Source organism: Eptesicus fuscus, chromosome 1 (genome assembly GCF_027574615.1).
Source record: "Eptesicus fuscus isolate TK198812 chromosome 1, DD_ASM_mEF_20220401, whole genome shotgun sequence".
NCBI classification, from domain to species: domain Eukaryota; kingdom Metazoa; phylum Chordata; class Mammalia; order Chiroptera; family Vespertilionidae; genus Eptesicus; species Eptesicus fuscus.
In genome coordinates, this window is record NC_072473.1 from 132,992,450 (window position 1) to 133,004,438 (window position 11,989).

The window sequence follows — 11,989 nt, forward strand, 5'->3', positions numbered from 1 at the left end:
CCAAACCCAGGTGCTTGACCAACATTGAAGCAAGTAGTGGAGAAAATTAATAACTCGGCCATCACAGATTAAGTGGGATCTGCAGGTTAAAGTCGAAGCCCAGGGGATGGCTAGGGTGCAGAGACGAAACAAAGCAAAAATAACACGTGTACCACCCCCCCCCCACACACACACACACACCCCTTACTGAGAGGAGGACTGTCTACTGCGCATATTTTACTATGCTGCCAGGCTCTTGTCTTGCTTCTTTTATCCCTTAAATTTACCCTTTTCCCAACAGAGCTGAATTTGTCATCACGAAACCCTCAAAAACAGATGTAATTATGACATTCGGTGTCACCCCATTCTGTGTCAAACAATAGCCTGTTGAAGGAACTGTAAGGAAATATAGATTTAGTGTTTGAAGCATGGATTCAAAGTAAATAACGAGAACTCTAGGAAGTTAACTAGTAGCCATTCTCGCCTCTAAACATATCTAAAACCCACCCCTCACCCCATTCTGTGTCAAACAATATCCTATTGAAGAAACTGTAAGGAAATATAGATTTAGTGTTTTCTTTATCTAGTTTTAATAGCGTTTGCTACTAAATAGGTATCATTTTTATCTTGTTAGACTTTGAAGCAGAAGAAATTATATATATATATATGTGTGTATATATATATATATATATATATATATATATATATATATATATATAAATTCAGCCCTTTGGCCAGCCAACATGGCTCAGTGATTGAGCATTGGCCCATGACCAGGAGGTCATGGTTCCATTCCCTGTCAGAACACATTCCTGGGTCACGGGCTTGATCCCAGTGTGGGGCCTGCAAGAGGCAGCTGATCAATGATTCTCTCTCATCACTGATGTCTCTCTCTCTCTCTCTCTCTCTCTCTCTCTCTCTCCCCTTCCTCTCTGAAATCGATAAAAATATATATTAAAAAAAGAATTCAGCCCTTTGAAATACGATCCTGTCCAAATTTCTCCTTATTCCAGTTGTTTTCACTTCTTTTCATTCAAATATTTGACTTCATACTCTATGCTAGCTACGGGGCAGGGTACAGAGGATACAGAGGTGACACAAGACAGTTGGAGACCTTCATCAATCCTGTAGTCACTAGAGGAGCTAGTACAGGAAATAGACAACCACAAGCTTGATTGTCCATCCAAACTCTAATCAATCTTATTTTGGAAAGGTCTGTAGTACTAAGACAGAGTTAGGATGTCCTGACCACTCTCAAGGTTATCTTTGGGAGGAAGGCTTTAAAAATGTTCCAGAAGGAGAGAACAATGTGGACAAAGGTCCCGTGGTAGATAGGAGCATTGTTTACTGAAGCCACTGAAAGCCAGCCAGTGGAGCTATAGCAAGGGGAGAAGCCAGAAAAAAAGTTACTGAGATCTGCTGGACCAAATACTGTCTTGGCATGTATTCTTACATATATATTTTTTTTTTCAGAGAGAGAGGAAGGAAGAAGGATAGAGAGATAGAAACATTGATGAGAGAGAACCATGGACCAACTGCCTCCATCAAGCCCCCAACTGGGAATGGAGCCTGCAACCAGGGCATGTGCCCTGACCGGGAGTCAAACCGGTGACCTCTTGGTTTGTGGGTCTGTGCTCAACCACTGAGCCACACTGGTCAGGCTTGGTATGTATTCTAAAGCAATGCAAGCCACTGTACTTTTTAAGCAGGGCACAATATGACTCGATTGCCTTTAGAAAAGGTCTGTCTGCCTGCAGTCTGAATAATGGATTAGAGACAAAAGTAATTAGATATAGGGAAACCAAACTTTCAAATTCTTTAAAGAAGAGGTGACAGTTAAGGTGGGTGGCAGCGGTGGAACTGGACAGATGTGGAATATTAGAGACATTTACATGTCAAATTGATAGGACTTGGTCGTGGCTAGGATTTGAAAGATCTTGGCCATGTTTTTGGACATGTTGAGTTTCAAGTGACTTTGAAACCTCCAGATGAAGGTATAGAGTAGGCCTGAGATTTTGACTGGAGATAAAAATATGGAAGTCTCATGAAATGAATGATGGATAAAATAGATGGGTAGAAATAGGAGTGTTTTCTCTATTCATTTTATTGTTTGTATTGTATAATTTGTATTTCTATTATAATAAAAATAATAAAAATTATTTCAAAATAGAGTAATCAAGAAATAATTGTGACATCGTACAAGTATTATTTCTTCCCTTGTGTGACCCGGGGCAACTTACTTAACTTCGCTCTGCCTAGCTCCTCACCATACAGTCTCATAAATTGTTCTGTCAGGATTCCAGCAGGAAACAGCAAACTGCAGATCATTTGAAGAGAGTTATCATAAAGGAAGTATTTTAAAAGATGTGGATAAAATGAGGAGAAACCACCAGGAATTGTGCTGTTATCCAGACTGGTGACGACAAGAAAGCATTACTATAAGGGAGAGAGCAGTAATCAGAACCTGGCAATACTGGGTTTGGGAAAGGGTGGCCTGGTTCAAGCTGTGTTCTTGAGTTCAGAGAGGCAGTCAGCCCCCAGGAAACCCTCAGAGAGGGAGCCAGGACAAACAAACACCCAATCTTCCTCTCCTCCCTCCGTCCAGTCTCCTGCTGGTCCTCTCTACTGACTTAACCTAACCAGAAGCTGGAGGGCAAGGGAGCCTGTTGATGAGGCTCCTTCAGGGCACAGAACAGGCTAGAGAAGAGTGTTGGAAGGACCAAGGAAAAATATCCAGTATCACTGTAGTGAGGATCCAAGGAGCAAATAAATATAAAATACTTCAGTAATTACACAATGCAGGCATTTTAATTTCTAAAAACTACATTATACCATATTCATGTCATGAACTGTAATTTACTTAACCATTACCTTCTAACATTAAGCATTTAGTACTTTCCATTTTTTATATAATACATAACATGGCATGAAAAATTTTGTGCAGAAAATATTGTACATATTTCTCAGAATTTCCTTGAGATAGAATCCTAAAACTTGAATTATTGGGTAAGAAAGTAGGAACATTTTTAAAACTTTTTGAAATTACCAATTTATAGTATTCGCCCAAAAGATCATACAAATTTATACCTCACCAGCAATGGCTAAGAATGGCTGTCTTCTTACTGCCCTCACTCCAATATTAAGCAAGTTAACTTTTTTTTTTTTTTTACCTTTCTTACCTTGACAGGTGAACAATCAGCATGGTGTTGCTCTTTTAGTCAGTGTTTCCTTGATTACTAATGAAACACGTTATCAGTAATCAATATATTTATCAGTAACATACACTGAGTGGCCAGATGATGATGATCCCTGAACGCATAATAATCTGGCCACTCAGTGTATTTGTATCTCAAATGGGCACCAAAAGTATTCTAGACCTTTTGCTGGAGATCAACCACCTATTTGCCCTGAGCTTTCTATCAGCCAGTGCAAAGGGGAAAACGGATCAGGTGCACGATTTATAGTATCTGTGATATCAAATAAATGAGGTGCTCAAGAGAAGTACACTGAGTGGCCAGATTATTATGCGTTCAGAGATCACAATAATCTGGCCATTCAGTGTATTTATTAACCATTTCATTTTCTTCTGTTGTGAATGATCAGTTTATGCCTTTCTGTAATTGACTTCTGTAAGTGCTTTAATAATATGATGTTAACCCCTCATTTGGTATTTTCACTGCAAAGAGTTTGTTCCAATGTATATTTTAGTATCATTTGTGGCATTTTAGGTATATAGAAATTTTAAGTTTGTGTGCTTATATCTATCCGTCAGTGCTTTCTTCCATTGTTTCTAAACTTCGAAACCTGAAGGGTAAAATCTAATCTTCTTTTTTTTTGATGGTTTTATATTCGAAAAATTTAATTATTTAATCCGAATCTACTGGTATGTATTTTGCTATGGGCTCTATTGTGAGGATCTGAATAGGCACCCCCTCACAAACCCAAATATTAGCCAATCTTAAAACTGTTGAAAAATCCTTCCATTCTCCACAGATATGTTTTACCTTATTTAATATAAATACTGAGATCTGGTTTTGAACCATCTCTTCTGTTATATTGACCTGCCTATTCTTGCCACTTTGCCACATCGACTTACTTATTGTTGCTTTACAGTAAACATTATCAAATGAAAGGATTAGTCACTTCCTAAAACTCTTTACAAATTATTTATAATATTCTTACATATTCTTTCTGTAAATATACACTGAGTGTCCAGATTATTATGATCTCTAAATGCATAATAATCTGGCCACTCAGGGTATATCCTATTTAATAAAAGGCTAATATGCAAATTGTCCCCTTGACCAGGAGTTCGACCAGCAGGCAGGCCGGCCAACTGCCCATGTCCCCTCCCCCTGGCAAGGCTGGCCGAGCCCCACTCATGCACAAATTCATGCACTGGGCCTCTAATATATATTTGAGATCATAATAATCTGGCCAATCAGTGTATTTTAATATATTTAAATGATTTTTTGAATCATTTCACCAATTAAAAACTGTCTAGGTTAATTTAATTAGGGTGATAATTATTCCTAAATATTTATCTAGAAAGTTTATATTTGGCAGTTTTATTCACTATCTTTAAAAGAGATATCTTTATTTCCAGAATACTTGTAGGACATTGTTTTATTTAGCCCTAACTTAAACAATTTTGTATGGATAATATGAGTCTGTGTGCATGAAGACACACACAAACACACACACACACACACACACACACACACACAAATGCATGTATGCATATATGTATCTATCATGAATCCTTTCAATTTGTGGAGTTTTAACTTGGGGTTTTTATTAATACCCATGTTAGGAAAGTTTTCTTCTACTCTAAAATGGATTATTGTGTCATTTTTTAATTCTTATTTTTTCATTAAATAAGTTAATATTTATTCTGCTTTGTTCTGCCCCCTTCCCTTGACTTGAGTCTGGTTTAAGAGGTTCTTCCTGAGAAATACCTATAATTATGTTATTAGAGCATCTTTCTATGTCCTTTATCATCTTTTCCCCTTTCCTATAAATTCTGAGAGAGCTAATCAAATTTATCCTTCATATTTCTGGTTTAATTTTTGGCAGCTCCAATTCTATTTTTTACTGCTTCTACTGCAAATTTTGACTATGCCTTTTCAGTTTAGGATTTTGAACTTGAAGTTCTTTTTTTCCCAACTCACTTTTCATTTATGCTATGTATATCTCAATGTATTTTCTCCTGTGACTTTCTAATTTTGCTTCACAGACATTTAGTTTTAAGCATTTTCTGGGGACAACATCTTCAGTTTTTTAAAATGCTCTTCTTTGTCGACAGATATGTATCACCCTCTCATACACTGCTAGATCAAGTGGAAAACTGTGGAACTCCTTTGGAGAGAAATTTGATAATTTCTAACAAAATCACTTATACATTCACTCTTTGACCCAGCAGTTCTACTTCTAGGAATTTAACCTAATGATACACTTCCATAACAAGGGAAAACACTTGTGCGAGGTTATTTGTTTTGGAATTATTTTTTTTAATATATTTTATTGATTTTTTTACAGAGAGGAAGGGAGAGGGATAGAGAGTTTGAAACATCAATGAGAGAGAAACATCAATCAGCTGCCTTCCTGCACACCCCCTACTGGGGATGTGCCCGCAACCGAGGTACATGCCCTTGACTGGAATCGAATCTGGGACCTTTCAGTCCACAGGCCGACGCTCTATCCACTGAGCCAAACTGGTTAGGGCAGGAATTATTTTTAATAGCAAAATATTCTAAACAATTTGCATGCCCATCCATAGGAAACTGTTAGCATGAACTTTGATATGTCTATACAGTGGAATGCTATGCAGCCATATGAAACAATGAAGATGATCTCTATGAACTGATATGAGTGGTTTTTTCAGAATATAAGGATAAAATCAAGGTATAAAAAATATATAACACATGTATATTTATTTGTGTGTGTTTGTGCCTTCATATAAGAAAAATATGTACTTTTATTTGCAAAAAGAAACAGGAAGGATAAATATTTGGAAATGGGTTGCATTTTTAAAAATTTATTTCAGAAAGAAAGAGAGAGAGAGAGAGAGAGAGATAAGTTTTCTCCCCCACAAGTCCCCACTGGGATCCAACCAGCAACCTGGGTAAGTGCCCTGACTGAGAATCGAACCCACCACATTTTGGGACAACGATCCAACCAACTGAGCCATACCAGCCAAGGCTTGGTTGCATTTTTATATACCAACTAGAGGCTGGATGCATGAAATTAATGCAAGAGCAGGCCTTCCTTCCCCCAGCTGCCGGCACTGGCTTCCCTCTAGCACCTGGGACCTGGGCTTCCCTCGCAGCCCAGGTTTCGTCCAGGAGGACGTCAGTCTAATTAGCATATTATGCTTTTATTAGTATAGATTAGTATAGATAATGAACTATCAGAAAGTGACACTAAAAAACAATACAATTTACAATTGCATCCAAAAAAAAAAAATAACTAGGAATAAATTTAACCAAGGAGGTAAAAGTACTATACTTGGAAAATTATAAGATACTGAAGAAATTGAAAACGGTACAAATAAATGGAAGCATATACCGTGCTCATGGATAAGAAGAATTAACATCATTAAAATGTCCATACTGCCCTAGCTGGTTTGGCTCTGTGGATAGAGCATCGGCCTACAGACTGAAGGGTTCCAGGTTTGATTCCAGTCAAGGACACATGCCTGGGTTGTGGCTCGATCCTCAGTAGGGGGCGTGCAGGAGGCAGCTGATCAATGGTTCTCTCTCATCATTGATGTTTCTAACTCTCTCTCCCTCTCCCTTCCTCTCTGAAATCAATAAAACATGTTTTAAAAATATAAACCAAACTTTTGATATAAAAATGTACCTTTATGCATTAAATAACAAGAAAGTACATTTTAAACACAAACAAGGTAAAGTTTAAATACTTAAGTATCAAAACTGCTTATCTTGAATCAGAGTATTAAATTGAGGTGGTTTTTGCGCAAGACAATATACATATCATATCAGACATCCAATCAGTTCTGATTTTGTTTGTTTAATGGATACAGGTTGAAAAATTCCAGTTTCACAAATATAGTTTCAAAAGGAATTAAAACTTCCCTAATTCACATTGCAAGAAAAAAACACTTATTCTCCAAGGTTTTTTGAATTCCAGTTGTATTACAGTGTTCATGCTAAGGTCCATAGGCTATTTTGTAACTCAACAACAGAGAAATAACCCAATTTCAAAAATGGGCAAAAGATTTGAATAGGCACTTCTCCCAAGAAGATATACAAATGGTGCGGCTGGTGTGGCTCAGTGGTTGAGTACCGACCTAGGAACCAGGAGTTCACTATTCGATTCCTGGTCAGGGCACATGCCCAGGTTGCAGACTTGATCACTAGTGTGGGGCATGCCGGAGGCAGCCAGTCAATGATTTTCTCTCATCATTTATGTTTCTGTCTCTCTCCCTCTCCCTTCCTCTCTGAAATCAATAAAAATATAGTTTTAAAAAATTATATGGAACCCCAAAAGACACCAAATAGCCACAGCAATATTGAAAAAGAACAAAATTGGGGGCATCACGTTACCTGATATCAAACTATACTGCAAGGCCATAGTAGTCAAAACAGCATGGTGTTGGCATAAATACAGAAATAGATCAATGGAACAGAATAAAGAGCCCATAAATAAGCCCATGCCTATATGATCAATTAATATATGACAAAGGAGGCAAGAACATACAATGGGGTAAAGATAGTCTATTAAATAAATGATGTTGGCAGCTAAACCTAATCCTTGATATAGTTCTTTAAATGAATGTGGAACAGTAAATATGTCTACAGTTACCCTGCTTGAGAAGGATACTTCCAACTGTCTCTATTTAGTTCCACTTACCAAGGGTTGAAATTCTTCTTGTATGTCTCCCATCCCCAGCTATTAGTCAATAGTAATGGGGGAAGGAGACTTATAAATGTCCACTATTATTGAAAGGTGGGTTATTCACAGTTTATGAGTTGGCAGGGGTAAGAGAAGGGGAATCCCTTTTACTTTGCACTCTAGTTACTGTGACAGAATATTCATTCCTCACATCCTTCTGTCCTTCTATTTGAGTTTCTATCTATTTGGTCATATCTTTACACTCTGTCTAGACTCTGTCTCATCTAATCCCTGGGACAGGAAAAGCTGACACATATGTTTTTGAGACTCTTTGTTTGACACAAAAGTTAAAAGCTTATTGGAATATTTTTATGTACCTTTATTTCAACTTCAATGTAGACTGAAAGAGTGAAATCAGCCCTCGGTGTACCAGTGAGAACGAAGAGGGGGACTGGAGAAAACAGAACACAATCAGAATAATAGTTTGAAATATAGCTCCATTGGGAGAAGGAACCACACTGCTTATCATGGTGATAATCAGTGATAGTATCATTGAGATATGACGTGGTTGGACTGAATTAAATCCTCAGAAGAGACTGTCAGATACCAGAAAAAATACGAATGTATGCGGTAGAGGTCCCTAATAAGTCACAGGTGAGTGAAGTTCAGAGCAAGTACTGAATGTAGAGAAGTGATATGGGAACATCATCCCAGCTGCTCAGTGGCTGCAGTTGAAATTTCTCTTCTCAGACCACAGGAGCTGCTGGCCCCATTAAAGAGGTTCTACAGTGGCAGAGGATCGGGGAAAGAGACAGCTTTCTAAGCACATCAAAATTCTTTCTTTCCCAGACTTCTGGTCAGCAATGATATTGAACCAAGCCCTTTGAATAATTTGTTAATGCTGGCTCTGGCTGTCTGCATCGATAGCCCCCCCCAGGGGCCATGTCTGACATTTATAAATGCGTCTACTGGTCCCTTTACCTAAGAGAGTCAGAGAACCCTCTGACTCACGTGGCTCTAGGCAATTTGAAGTCCAGGCTCTTCTTTAAATCATCCCTTTAACTTTCAATATTTCAAGACAAAATCTGAACAACAAGAATGATCTTAAAAGAAGCAGGCAGTGCTCTCATTTGAGCAGATCAACAATTAAGTTCAAATCAGCCTCACTTAAGAGATGCAGCTCCAGGCATTCCCACTGCCTGGGACCAAGAAGGCCAAGTAAAATGGTAAGGCAAACAGACAATTATCTCCCCAATTTGATCAATATATAACCGGAAAGCCGGGCAAACAAGACCTTCCTTAAAAGCATCATCTTAACGAAAAAGCATTATCTTAAAAGGGGCTTGAATTATACACCAGATGACTACTTTCAATTTCCTCAACTGGTTTGTGTATAAACACTGTTCAAAAGGAGCTGAGTACACGGGTAGATTATTCTCCACTTCTTGCTCCTCCACATTGACTTTCTATCCTCCTCTGCTCTGCTATGACTCCCATGGAATACGTGGCCTTGATACCCCTGCCTTTTAGCTTCTGGTTGGGTTGTGCCATGGGTGTATGGGTTGACTAGAGGCTGAAGGGCAGGAGAGAAAGATCAGGGCAATTACATCATCACCCACATCCCTCCCCGCCCCCCACCCCCCCACCCTCTACCTATTTAGATAATGTCCTGTCAAGGTTGCCTTTCTCTAACTCCTGTCCTGCCATCCTCCACAGCTCCAGTTCTCATCCAGGATCCCTTACATTATTTCTTTCCCATGCTTCCCATCATTACTAGACACTGCATGCTTCTGCATCCTTTGTTCATTAACTCAACTCACAGCTTTGTAAATATTCCCTTCTTTAAAGGTCTAGTCCCAAATCCTGTGTTTGTCATGTGTTTTTAATCAGAAGCCTGATTAATGGTCACTGTCCCCTGGGGATAGAGGAATTTATTCTCTCCTAAAGGCCCAGTGCATGGATTTGTGCACTGTTGGAGTCCCTTGGCCTGGCCTAGGGGGGTTGGCCAAAAACCAGCAGTCCTACACCCCCTGAGGGATATAGTAGAGCCTGAAGTGGCAGGCAGCTAGGAATGAGCCTGAGCTAGCCGGGTGCAGCGCGGCTCCTGCTCATCCCAGCCCTGCTGCGCCTGCCATGGCCACCATTCCGTAGGCTCGCTGCAGCTCTGCTGTGGTCTCCGCACATCTGTCCTAGGGTGGTACTGGCACACCCATGACCAAGAAGTGGCCATGGGATCACACCCAGTTAGTCCTGATCCTGGTCTCAGTCCGGATGGGGGAAGGAAATGCAGGGGGAGTGTCTGAGTGAGAGGCTCACGCAGCTACAGCTGCACTGGCCAACCATGACCCCGGGTGTCTAGTACCCGTTGGTTAGCTGACTGGTACTCCCCCTGTGGGAGCGCACAGACCACCAGGGGGCAGCTCCTGCATTCATTGAGCGTCTGCCCCCTGGTGGTCAGTGCGCGTCATATATACCGCTCAAGCAGTTGAGCGGTGGAGCAGTCGCTTAGCCTTTTATATATATAGATTACTTTTCCTGTTCCCATTAAAGGATAGCAGAATATGCCACATCAAAATATGCCACTTTGGCATACAGATTACTTGGAGTTTGAGGAAAATGAGAATCAACAGATGTAAAATGAAACCTTCCAGAGCTTTCCACAGCTGACTAAAAGCAGAAACTTCTGAGAAATGAGGACTGCCATAAATCCTTTCTGCCATGCAAACTTTATGACCATGAAGAAGGAAAATTAGTATTAAATGGACCTGTACAAACAATCCTCATTTCCATTAGTTTTTGCCATATATTTACCTTCCCACAATTTACTGCCCTTGGGGACCTAACCCCCCTTTCCATTGTCTTGTCACATAAATAAATACAAATTTATTTATGCTTTTGTTAAGGTATTATATAAACCCAAGTTCTAACCACTCCTTTGAGTTACTCGCCACTAAATGCTCCTATATGTATGCATGATTCATATTTTAATACACTTCTGCTTGTTTTTTCTTATTAATTTTTTTTAGTCTAATTTACAAGGCCCCAGCCAGACAACCCCAAATGGGTAAGGGAAAGTCTTTTTCTCCCAACAGCATTTTGAAAACCTCACTTGCCCACAATTGAGGAGCAAATGACCAGACTGACAAGTTTAATTGGTAAAAGTTATGGTTGGCATGGAAGTACCTGCTGTCCCAGAAGAAACAGAAATCAGCCATTTCAACACTTAGACTACATTTTTTGTACCTTATTAACTTTGGGTTCCATGTAGTCACAACTGAAGGAAAATTTCCAGTTGTTACAACAAAACTGCTTTCTCCTTGAACTTTTATTAACAATGTGGAGTGTGTGTTTACCTCTATTTGTATAGTCCAGCTTCCCGACTGGATTGCACACTTCTCGATGACAGGTTGTTGATACATGCTCACCGGCATCACTGAAGTTATTTCTGCATATCACTATTGAAATGCTAACCCTTCAATTTTTAAAAAAAATATTATTTGGTAAAATCCAAGTAAGAGCTGTAGTCTAGTTAATTGTATTGCCAATGTCAATTTCTTGGTTTGGCTCTCCACTCTCCTCTTCACCTGCCCTACTCCCTAACACACACACACACACACACACACACACACACACACACACACACACACACCATTCTATGCACTAGCAACAGCAGCACAATTTTTCATAATGTCATCCCTTTATTTGTCCTGCATCCTGGGCTTTATTCTCCTTCTATATGAATTTCTGCCTAGATTATACCTATTTATTCTTCTAGGATAAATTAATCATTATCTCCTTATGAAGCTATATCTGTCAATAAATGTCATGGGGTCCTAGTTGTTTCAATGGTCTACCTTTCTAGGCAATTCAGTTTCCTTTCTTTCCCGAGATCCTCAAATAATCATATGGAGGGTCTTTCTTCCTTCCTCTTCTTTTCCAGTTTTTTTTATTGTTTAAAGTATTACACATAGTATTACATATATCTCCTTTTTTTCCCCATTGACCTTCCCCCAGCCTCCCCCAGCCCCTATCGCATGCCCTCATCCCACCCCCCCAGTGCCTTGTGTCCATTGGTATGCTTATGTGCATGCATACAAGTCCTTTGGTTGATCTCTTACCTCCCTCCTCCCTCCCCAACACTCCCCAGCCTTCC